We start from the raw sequence: 11,112 nt of genomic DNA, 5'->3' as shown, positions 1-11,112 counted from the left end.
ATTGGTTTTAATGGAACCAAAGTTAGCAGTTCTATGTTACTTCTGTTGTGTGACGGTCATAAACTCTCCAGGCTTGGTGGAATAGTTATTTTGTCAGCAACACGAACACCCCACTATGTCCCATTGTGTGTCTTACTGGGATTTCATCCAGACCCCACAGATGAGTTGAAGCAGCCTAGGACACTGCCAGGGGGGGGGCCACCAGAAATTTCATGATGTTCAGACGGCCATAAGATCACTTACAGTGCCGTTTTGACTAATATCACTGACAGTTTAGCTTTTAAGAAAATGAACAACAAGGAAGTTTTGGACAGACAGGTTAGTTTCCCTGCTGGATGTGGGAACCCTGTTTCAGCAGTGATACAGACAGGGGGGGAGATTGATTGCTCCCAGAACACGGTACAATGGGGGAGGTAGTGTGGGTGGGTGCGGGGGGGGGGGTGGTATTAATGCAAAGCAGGCGGACGGGCTCCCTGGCCTCTCAGCTTCCTGCTCCGGCAGTGCCAGGCGACAGGCCGCCCCTCCACTTCACGGGCGCCCCTGCAGACAGAGCGGCACGGGCGCAGACCGCAGCCGTCTGCCCTCGTCGCATGTGTCTGCCCTGCTGCGGAATGACGGAGCCAGGCGCTCTTCCCCAGGCAGCAGACGGGGAGGGTGTTTCAGGAGATCAAAAACACGACTCCTGACAGTGATGAGAAGCCGAGGAAATTAGGAGCGAGTACGGCAGCTGTACTAAGGGAACGGCGAGGACGGCACGCCGACACCCCAACACGACAACAACAAAGCGGGGACGCCCTTTAATCCTGGCCAGCAACAAATACCTTTTCCAGGGAAGAGTGTTGTGTAACTGGAGAGTGTCCTTGTGCTGCGGGGGGGGCAGGGGAGTGTATAGCAGAAGCTGTGAGCGGAACACATACATACCTGATTTATTTGGACTGGTAAAAGGAAACAGAAAAAAAGCCCCCGTTTAGAGGAGATGTTAAGCAGCAAGAGGAAAGAGGCCAAGTCAGATATAAACAGCTCGTTCACTTCCGGACTACAGAACATGAAACATATTTTTAACTCAGACCTCAGAGTAAAAAATACCCACCAAATTGCTACCCTCTTGGCCTGTCTGATTACCCTCAAATACCTATGTATTGAATGGAGACCCAAAACCTAAAGATGTAGTTTTTGTTGTCTGGTTACTGTTTAACTCTTTGATTTTTTTTTTTTTTTAAGGTAAAATTATTCCTTGGCAGCTCAGGGCCGCGAATGGCTCCACTAATGAAACAGTAATTTACTAACACTTTGATGTATCATTCATTACCTGGCTGGGCTTCTATCTAAGATCGTCTTCTTCCCTTTTTTTTTTGCCTAATTAACCCTAACTGCTTTATTTTTCAGCATGGCCCCCATCGCCTTGTAATAAGAGAAATTGCACGGATGGTCCGAGGACGGTCGACGCCAGCGAGAAGACGCTCCCGCTGCAGGTCCTTGCTGTAGCACGCACGCGGCACGCAGGCTTGTCATTAACCACCCCCCCCCCCCCCCCCCCCCCGCCGCTACTCCAGAGTCCCGCACTGAGGGCGATGAAGTCATTTGTTTTATGGGAAGGAATGCAGGCTCCTGACTATCTGTGACAGATGCTTCACATTTTCCTGTTTATGCACGTTACTTCCGGCTGGATGATCCTGCGTGTGGACGCTGTGTGTTTATTTTTGTTTGTTTGCTTGTTTGTTCGTTTGTTTGTTCGCATTGATGCTCTTTCTTGTTTCTCTGGGCCTAGATCCAGCTTGATCGTTTTTTTTCCCTAGACAGGAAAACAATGGCTGCACTATTTTTTATTTGTCGTGACCCCACCTTGCTCCCTTCCCCCCCCCCTCGCTTCTTACTTTTAATAATCACCAAATCCCATTTAGTCGCCTTAAATGGCACAAGCACATACCACTCCCCTGCCCCCTAGCCGCCCTCCCCATGACGCAAGTTTGGAGCGAGTTTGGTAAATTACAAGCCTTCGAGGGACATAATGAAGAGGGGCGAGTCCAGGTGACCCCGTGAGCCACAGGCCCGGCTGAAGGTGCGACTCTTTGGCCGGCGATTAATCATACGGCCGGTCTGGAGTCGGCCCTCTTAATGACAAGCCTACCTCCCAGCTCCTGGAGCATCTTCGCTCTTCGGCGCCGGTGCCAGCCAGTCTGCCACTTGGCTCGGCACGCAGGCCCCGGCTCATATTTCACGCTGGCGCTGGAGACCTTCGGCTGTAACTCAAGCCCGATCGGACGCAGCCGGATCGATAAACGCCTGGCTCCCTCGTGCATTAGCAGTCTGCCAGGGAACTGCATTTATTATTATTTTTTAAATGGTACATTAATGTTTTTGCGAGATCCAGACAGTCTCATGAAGGCGTCGAGGCGACGTGGGGGGGCGGGGAGGCTGTGCCTAAGCAGCGGGTGCTGTATTCAGTCCTGGGGAGGGTGGAAAAAGGGCAGCACCACCTTGAGATGTGCGAGCCAGGCAGCGGCGGGGATGACACGCATCATATGCACCCCTGTCTGGGCGTCTCTCTGATGTGGCTTCCCTCTTTACCATATTGTTTCCATATGAAAGAGAGCGACTTTGGTGATCCACGTGCTAATCATCACAGCGGCGGGTCACTGTATGCGATTTCTGCAGACTATGAGGGATTTTTAATGCATTTTTTTCTTTTTCTTGTTAAACTCAGGCATTTCTGACTGCCACTGACCGATGATTGATGCGTCTGGGAAAAAGGAACTTTCACTTCAGGACGAAGGTCTGCACACATGGTGGAGGGGGTGGGGGTGGGGGTGCTCAGGGTACTTATTTAGCTTCCAGTACAACAGTCAATGGGGAAAAGGTGATGGTGATTGCAGTCAGAGCCGGTCAGACGTCGATGACGGAAAGCAATAGCAGACAGCAACTTAATTCTTATTGCTGTTATTTATTGATAGCTAGTTTATTTGAATGCACAATAGTGTCTTGGTGGTTGTTGTGGACTTCGTCGCATCGTATGCTGCATATGGCGTTGGGTATTATGAGACTCCTTATTCACCTGCCTTGCACTATGCACCGTGTCATTATCCAAAGCATGAGTCGCTGTGCTGTCTTCTTCATCACTTGACGGCATCTGCTCAGGTTCCAGCATTCCTGGGAGTGCCCTCTGCTGGCTTCTGTTATGAATCAAACAAATGACTCAACAAAGGCCATCCTTTGTCCCCGGGGAGAGCCTTTTGAAGTCGGATGTACATGGGGACGACTTGATGTGTGGCTGGGAAACACTTAGAGGTTCCTCGCATCACACTGTCTAATCCTCACTTCAGACTCTTCTGCGGATCTCCCCTAGTCCCTTTCAGATGGCGATAGCGATCTCCTGAAGCCCACTGTGAGTAAATAGTTGCACCTAATAAACAGCACATCTTGGGAGCACCCAGTCTAGGCCACTTCCATAAGATACATCAGGCTTATTGTATGAAGAACCACTCAGATGTTCCTGGGTGTGAACAGGAGCAAGCAGAGCCGCCTTGAACTGTTTTTGAAAGGATTAAAGTTCGGCCACACCTACTACCCCCGCCACCCTCTGTTCCCCCTCAGGAACTGCAGATCCTGAATCCCCCCCCCCTCAGCTACAGGACGTGAAGTCACTTCCCCAGATTGGGTCAAGTCCCTGTGACGTTTCATCAATGCCTCCTCGCCACAAAGTAATCCCTGCTTCAAAGAATGTGAATCCCTGCTTATAAAAATCCTTTTATGGCCTAAGTAATTAAGCCTACAAATTAGTGAAAGGCACCAATGCGGAAGTGAAGCGGTAGACTGTGGTCGGGATGCATATTTATGGATTTTCCCCTAAGCCTCTTCTCTTCCAAAGGCTTTGATAGGAAACATATGATATCAATTATCAGTAACTCGGCGTGGTTTCCGAGTTCGGAGTCCTGATGTAGACCCTTCCATTATCATCCTCACTCAGTGTCTTTCAAGTATCACAGATTGGCTTTGCCCCTCAGACATGCCGTCGTTGCTATCTTTCAAAGGAGGATCTTTTGTTCCGTGAGTGAATCCAGTTGTCTCCACATAAGTGGAAGTGTAGGTCAGGATCCCTTAAATGTGTGAGGGAATTCCTTCCGCCTCATCCCACCTGATAAGGTTTCCATCAAAGTGGCCGATTCCGAAACGTGCTGACGTCTGGAAGGATGTGGAAAATAAGTTTAATTTTGGGTATAACAGCAATTAGTCACATGATGCTCCCTGAAGTTATGCAAGGAGGGCTAAATTACAATTTACCAGAAGCCTTTTGCAAACACTGAAAGTAGAAGAAATTACTGTTTTTTAATAGTTTGCCGTTTTATCATTTATCAAAGAGTGTTTAAAGACAGCACTGCACCTTACATGTCCTGCTTTGTCATCTAGCACTGACGTATCTTTGAAATGGTCAGATTGAATAAGATCATAACCCCACTCTGTAATCAAAGAGTAAAAACTGAATGAAAATAGTCAGCATGTCTGTGCGAATGTCTACCTCCTACTGTACGAAAAGACGTGTGATTTTTGTTTATATTTATAAAGCATTATAATTGGGGGGTAAATTTGATTCCACTGCTTGGGGGGTTCAGAACAGCCCCGAGGCTTCAGCTTTTAAGAGAAACCATCTAATGAACATTATGAAGTGGGTATTTAATTAATGCTTTAATTGAGGGTTCTAGAACCTACTTAAGGTTTTTTTGCATGTTTATTATATAACTAAGCATTTACAGCTCGGCTGAACATTAATAACTAACCAATAGCAGTGGTGCCTTGTGATAAATGTGTTTAGTTTACTTGTAATTATAATTTCTCTTTCATCAGACGTTTTTCTCCATCTTGGCCCCATACCTAGACCTCGCCATGATTTAGCAAGTTATAAAAAGAAACACAAAATAAGCAAAACTGGTCTGGTATAAAAAGTTTAATTTAAACCATATACAATACTGTAAAACTGTAAACAATAGAACATGAACACAGTGTCAGTATTCATATTATAATTATGTAATTGACTTTAGATGAGAGTTTAATAATAGTTATTAAGGCCATCTGGCTCCAACATTAAATAAAACTTTTTAAGGTTTATAGCTACAGTAGCTGCTGCTGGGAACATGCTGCTTGGAATTAGCTGGGGGAAAAAAAGGATTTTTGAACTGGCTGCAGTGACTATTTTTGTGTTTCAGTCACAGAGCACAAATGTATCATAAAGTGTTGGTTGCGATGCTCGCTGTGCAGCGCTTATTTTGTATACCGCATATGTTAGTTTGTAGCATTTTGTGCTTATAGTCTGTAAAAAAAAACGCTTAGAAAGTATGTGGAACATTTTGAAATGGGCGTCTGACTATCCAAAAGAAGTACAAAATTACTCACTTTAATTCACATTTTTCCGTTTAATTGCAGTTAACGATCATTAAAAGTTACATTGTCCACCTCACCTGTCTGGGAAGCCATTCAGTCATTTCCTGAGTGTTTTTAGGCTAATACCTTACTGCCAGATAGCTAGAGAAGCGTTCAACCATCTGTAATTCTGCAGTGAGCCAGGTGTGTGGGTGGCCTGCCAGTTTGCCATATTTAATTTTATATAAAGAGAAAATTTCATTATTTCTTTTCCAAATAAACCTGGGGTAAATATAGGATAACTTAACACAATTTTATTTTGTTTGTTTTGATTTGAGACGGGAAGCAGACATCGTGAGTTTTTTATTTACTTTTTTTTTTTTTTGGAAACTACAATGTAAATTTACATCTATTCATCCATTTGCATGCATATTTGGTCTTTATATTATATCGTAATGGGTGGTCATTTGGGACTTAACGAACATTTCAGACAACAGAAAGGCACGGCCAATTAGAGACGCCAAGGGCGCTGGGGTATGTAGGTGTCCTAATTTTGAGCTTTTTATAAACAAAAAGGGCACGTTCTGTAATTGCGCCTAAATTGCTGCGAAATTGCAAGTTTGCACAGCTGACTGTTTATTCTGCACTGGCAGCTGTGGTCATTTTGAAAGCAACCAAGAGGGCAACAAAACAGCGACATGATGCCATCTTCTCAGCTTACGCTGGTTTTATGATAGAATTGTTGTTTTTTTCTTTTCTTTTTTGCATTTGAGAACTCGTGGGTGTCGCAGTTTACCCCATATACCTCATTCCAGCACGACAGTATTTTAGCTGTAATTATTGTAAAACAGAAGAGTATTTTTTTTTAACCAGCATGTCCCATCTACACCACTCGTCCGACGGTTTTGCGGGAAGCGCACTCCAATGGTGGCATGACCCTAGAAATCAAATGAAACGCGGGATAAATTAAACTGGACGTCGGCGTATTTGGCGCTCGGGTACCGCCAGTATCCTCCCGGCAGACTTCCCTGCAGCTATTGTTGGTGTCGCGGTTGGAGCGCGATTCTGGGGCGCGGATGGTCCGCGGTTCTGCGGCTGTCGCTGCCGCGATCCTTCCCAGAATCGTTAACACGTTACTGCTTTAGCCTGAACAATATGAAAACGTGCGCGATACAAGGGGGGCGAGTGACGTGCCGTACAATTACAACCAAAGAGTGCGACCATTTCTTGATTTTCTCCCCCCACCCCCCCGACACTGCCGATGGAAAGCTTTGGTTTTCATGTGGACGACCCCTTTTCATAAAACAAATCTATGCTGAATCATAAATGCAGTGCACACTCAGCGGGTTTTACTTTTGTTATTGAATTTATGAAAACGTTTAAGAACATAGACCGTGCATTGCTGGGAAGAATCAGCATCACCCGGCACGACGTACTCCGTCAAAATGAAATTCCTTGTCTGAAGCAAAACAGGAAATAGCGAGACTACACATATATGCTTCATTGATTACAAATGAGTTATGAAAGAATGACTGGATAAGTTTCTTTTTTGAACAGATTTGACTCAGCTTTGGTTTGCATTAGTACATGCATCTGTCAGTAAACCAGAAGCACACATTTAACAAGAAAAATGTAAATGACTATATACCCAACAATTGCCAGATCTTTATCATTTAACCCGAGGTTGATTTCCCGTTTCTGAACTGTGAACAGAGACAGCGGCAGACCACATGTACAGAAGCTTATAGCCGGGTAAGGAAAATAGCCTACCATTGCATTCTGGTCCTTTGGCAATTTTCAGAGTTTAAACTTAGCTGGTATTTTTACACAATTAGACATTAATTGCAATGCCATGTCAATAAATTTGTTATCAGAACAACTAATAAAGCATTTTAACTGGCCACTTACTCAGTTTATCGTCTTAATTGTAATGGCAAGAAAAATACAGCCACCATGGTTTCTGTCCAAGAGTCCCTGCTGAGTGCATTGTGGAAACTCTAACATTGCATGTATGTGTATAAAAAGTCTTAAGCAGCAAAAAAAAAAAAAAAAAGATTAAATAATCTTCATATTGGTGTCAAACTATGATATTGTCTGTCAAAGTGTGTCAGAATATCCACGTCCAAACCTCCCCTAGAGTCACCCCAGTATTTTCAGCCCCCATTGGTTCCACTCGTGAATCTTTTGACTCAACCATTAGCACAGCCGGTATAGCTAATCAATGCCTGAGTGACTTTTTAAACTAATTAATTAATTAGGAGAGCTTTTGGTGACATTCAATGAATCAAAGGAATGGCTGAGGTGCCCCTGTGGAGAGGTTTGGGAACTGAAGCGGTGTACATCTAGCCATCCAGTAAGATATCGGTAAATACTGAAGAATGGAATATATTCTTATTAGTTTTTATTGTGATACTCTTCATTTGCACATGTTGTAATATTAAATTGCGTCTTTTCTGAGCAAATATACACCTAGTATCCAGATAACCGAACAGTTACCAGATTTGGACAGTTTTGTACATTTTTATTGCAGTGTCAGTAAACGAACTACACTGATCTAAGTTCGGATATGTCCTGTTTGATTTTGTGTGATTTCTTGACTAGTCAACTAGTAACTTGTGTTTAATTTCACTGCCAAATCAAAGTTATTTTTTTATCCTGTGGGAGATTACATAACTGTATTGTTCATGATAATTAGCCAAATACTAGCGAAATATAACCAAGCTATATTCTCATAGTGTTCTGGTTCCCATCCCAATCAACATCCAGAAATGCTGCATGTTCATTATTCTCAAAATGTGGCTCGTGTTGGTCAGAAGAGACAGCCTGTCACAGCTGGGAACCTTAAAAGGTGATTTTGGAGAAATCTCACAGTGCAATGATCTTGTCTTCTCAGGGTCAGCCCTTCTGGAAGTCGTAGTGCCTTCAAAGACAAACAACATAGGAACATCTGTCTAATCGAATGTGATGCTATTTATCAAACCTCTGCGAGTAATGTTCCACTTTTATCTCGGTTAATCAGCCCAGTGCAGAACTGTTTAAATACCCACCGGCTCTCTGTGATCGCTTGGGATTTTCAGATGACTGTATAGCTTCTTGTTTGGAATCCTCTGTTGTAGGGAATGCTCATTGAAGGAAACTATTTCGCTAAATGCCGACCATTCAGGCTTTCTTCATATCCTGCCAGATAAGCTTATACAAAAGCCCCTTTGCTTGCCAGAGCTTCAAACAGCTACCAAACTATGCACTTGTTTCTCAACATCCTTCCCCCCCAACCCCAACCTGATAAAAGGAGCTGTAATGTCAGGAAGTGAATGCATTCCAGTCACCCGATTCACAAATTTGAGCAAGGAGAGGAAGCTCTCCGCACATATTCCCAGCAGAACCTCCAGGATTAATGCGAAACCATTTGAAGGCCTTCGGAGTGATGTCATCGCCCTCAGTCTTAAAACAGAACATCTTGTTTACCAAAACTGAATGTTTCGTACACTCCTGCAAGTCACAAAAGGCTGTTAATTATATAAACAGTGCAATTTAAGCACTTAAAAGATTTATCATAGTTAACTTTAAATGTTTGTTTTTCGCTACAATATTGTGTGATTTTGTTATAAGTGCATCACACTTCCTGGGATTTGCACCTAACACCCCCTGTCAAAAGTCCAAATCCTTAAACATTTTGCACCCAGCAAATGTCTGTCTGCGAAGAGCTGATATTATGATGTTACGGTGTTATGCTTCCGGCTTCTTTCAAAGGCGTCCAACATTGTTGCTTTTCTAACATCTTTGTCTGCATTGCCTTCTGGAGCATTTATTGCGAAATATGTAGCATACGTGTTGAAATCTTGTATTCATACAGTTTTTGAGCGCAGGGAATGTCGAGCAGAATCGTGTTTCGCCAGACAGAAAGAGAACCCCAAAGAGTGACTTTTGGAGGTGATAATTTGTGTACCAAGTGGTCATGTGGTAAATGAAGCTCATTTGAGGAATTTAATAATAACCATATGCGTCAGGCTTCCCTGCGTGGGTGAATATTCCGCACACGCCGAGACGACGCACAAAGGCATGCGAAAAAGTGAATTCCTCAATGTCTGGCGGTCCTAAAAAGCCTCTGTGTATGTGATCTCTAACCCAGTGCCAGACTGCATTTGGGAAAAGATTATTATAATTCATGCTTTAATTACACAGCAGTCGCGCCGATTAAAGGTACCGCGTCTCCCATTAAGATGCGTAAAGATAAGTCCGTTGTCTCATCAGTGGCGGCATTTACTGATTTTCTGTTATTTCTCATTTAAGGGAGTTGATTGACGTGCCTGTCTGACTGTCTCAAAGTGTCCTGTGTTGGGTGATTTAGATGTAGATCTTCTGTCTGCTCCTAGAAAAAGAACTAATGTGAAAGTAATTGTAACAATGATATCAATTTGTTTTACGTATCGTATTACATTTTAGCGTTGGAGATGTTTGAAGGCTGGACTGGGATACCGATAACTTGTGAGTAATGCAAGTCCTTAGGTGTCTTAAATTGTAATTCTGTGTTACAGATCCTATGTTTTATATAATACGCTCCTGATTGCTGCCGCGCAGGGTTCAGGTTCCATGGCCTTGCTCCTTCAGTGCTGTGATTTCGATTCTCATCCTGGTTCTGTGTATATATATATATATATATATATATATATATATATATATATATATATATATATATATATATATATACATACACATACATATATATATATACATACATATACATATATATAGATGCTCTCTATCTGTTTGGGCCCACTGTGACCCTGAGACAGATAAATGGTTATAGGAAATGGACTGACCGGTGCTGTTTATGTAGGAAAAACTACGTTCACTCAGAATATTTGAAACTGCAAATGGCATTAATGAAGCATTCTACCATGACAAAGTTGAATTTGGACAATTTGCTGAAGTTAAGGTGCTTTGAATTGGTATTGCTTGCATTTTGGGGGGGGGGGGGGGTGGGGGAGGGGTGTATTTGCAAACATTACTGGTTTTGTATTCTTAAAAGACTGTATTTCAGGCTGTTTCATAGGAGGGGGGCAGGGTGGCGGGTGTTCCTGGACAACAGTGTCCTGGTGTCACAGGCTTAAGGAGCCCAGGGCCAAGAATGTGTGGCGCATGAGGATGTTCAGGAGCAGTCACAGCTGGGGTCTCTGCTTCAGTGACCCCTGTAAGACCCCTCAGTCACGCCAGCGCCAATCACAGGGGCTGCTCTAGTGGCTCCATTTAGCTTGATGGGGGACCTTCCGTTTTTCCTCTGATCTTTTTGCAGCATAATGGACACTCGGCTTAATTTGTTGTTTTGATTCGTTTGCTCAGGCATGTTGTTAGTGTCTCTCCCCCGCCTCCCCGAAAATGCAATATGTAAAACCATTGGGTGTTCACTGATACCGACGCGATGTCACAATCTCTCTCATTGGCTACTTAGTAGAAAACTAAACGCCACTAATCATTTTGCTTCGCGATAATTGCTTAAGGATGACCGTACACTTGATATGTTGTACTTATTTAAATAAACTAACACATATGAGTAGTACCTTATCTACACGGTTCAAACGAAAGGATAGAGATAAATAAAATCTAGTTAATTTTTTTTACACACATTGATTTACTGCAATGCCCTGTTATATATTAGCAAGTGGTGAATTAATAAAACGATGCAGTAACAGTCAGTGTCTTTAAATCTGTCTCTAAAACAAAACAGGGACCTCCACAGGCAAAACAAATACCGAGCCCGCT

This window comes from Brienomyrus brachyistius, chromosome 20 (assembly GCF_023856365.1).
Source record: "Brienomyrus brachyistius isolate T26 chromosome 20, BBRACH_0.4, whole genome shotgun sequence".
In the NCBI taxonomy this organism is placed as follows: Eukaryota; Metazoa; Chordata; class Actinopteri; order Osteoglossiformes; family Mormyridae; genus Brienomyrus; species Brienomyrus brachyistius.
The sequence above is the reverse complement of the archived record's forward strand: the minus strand, read 5'-3'. Positions refer to the sequence as shown.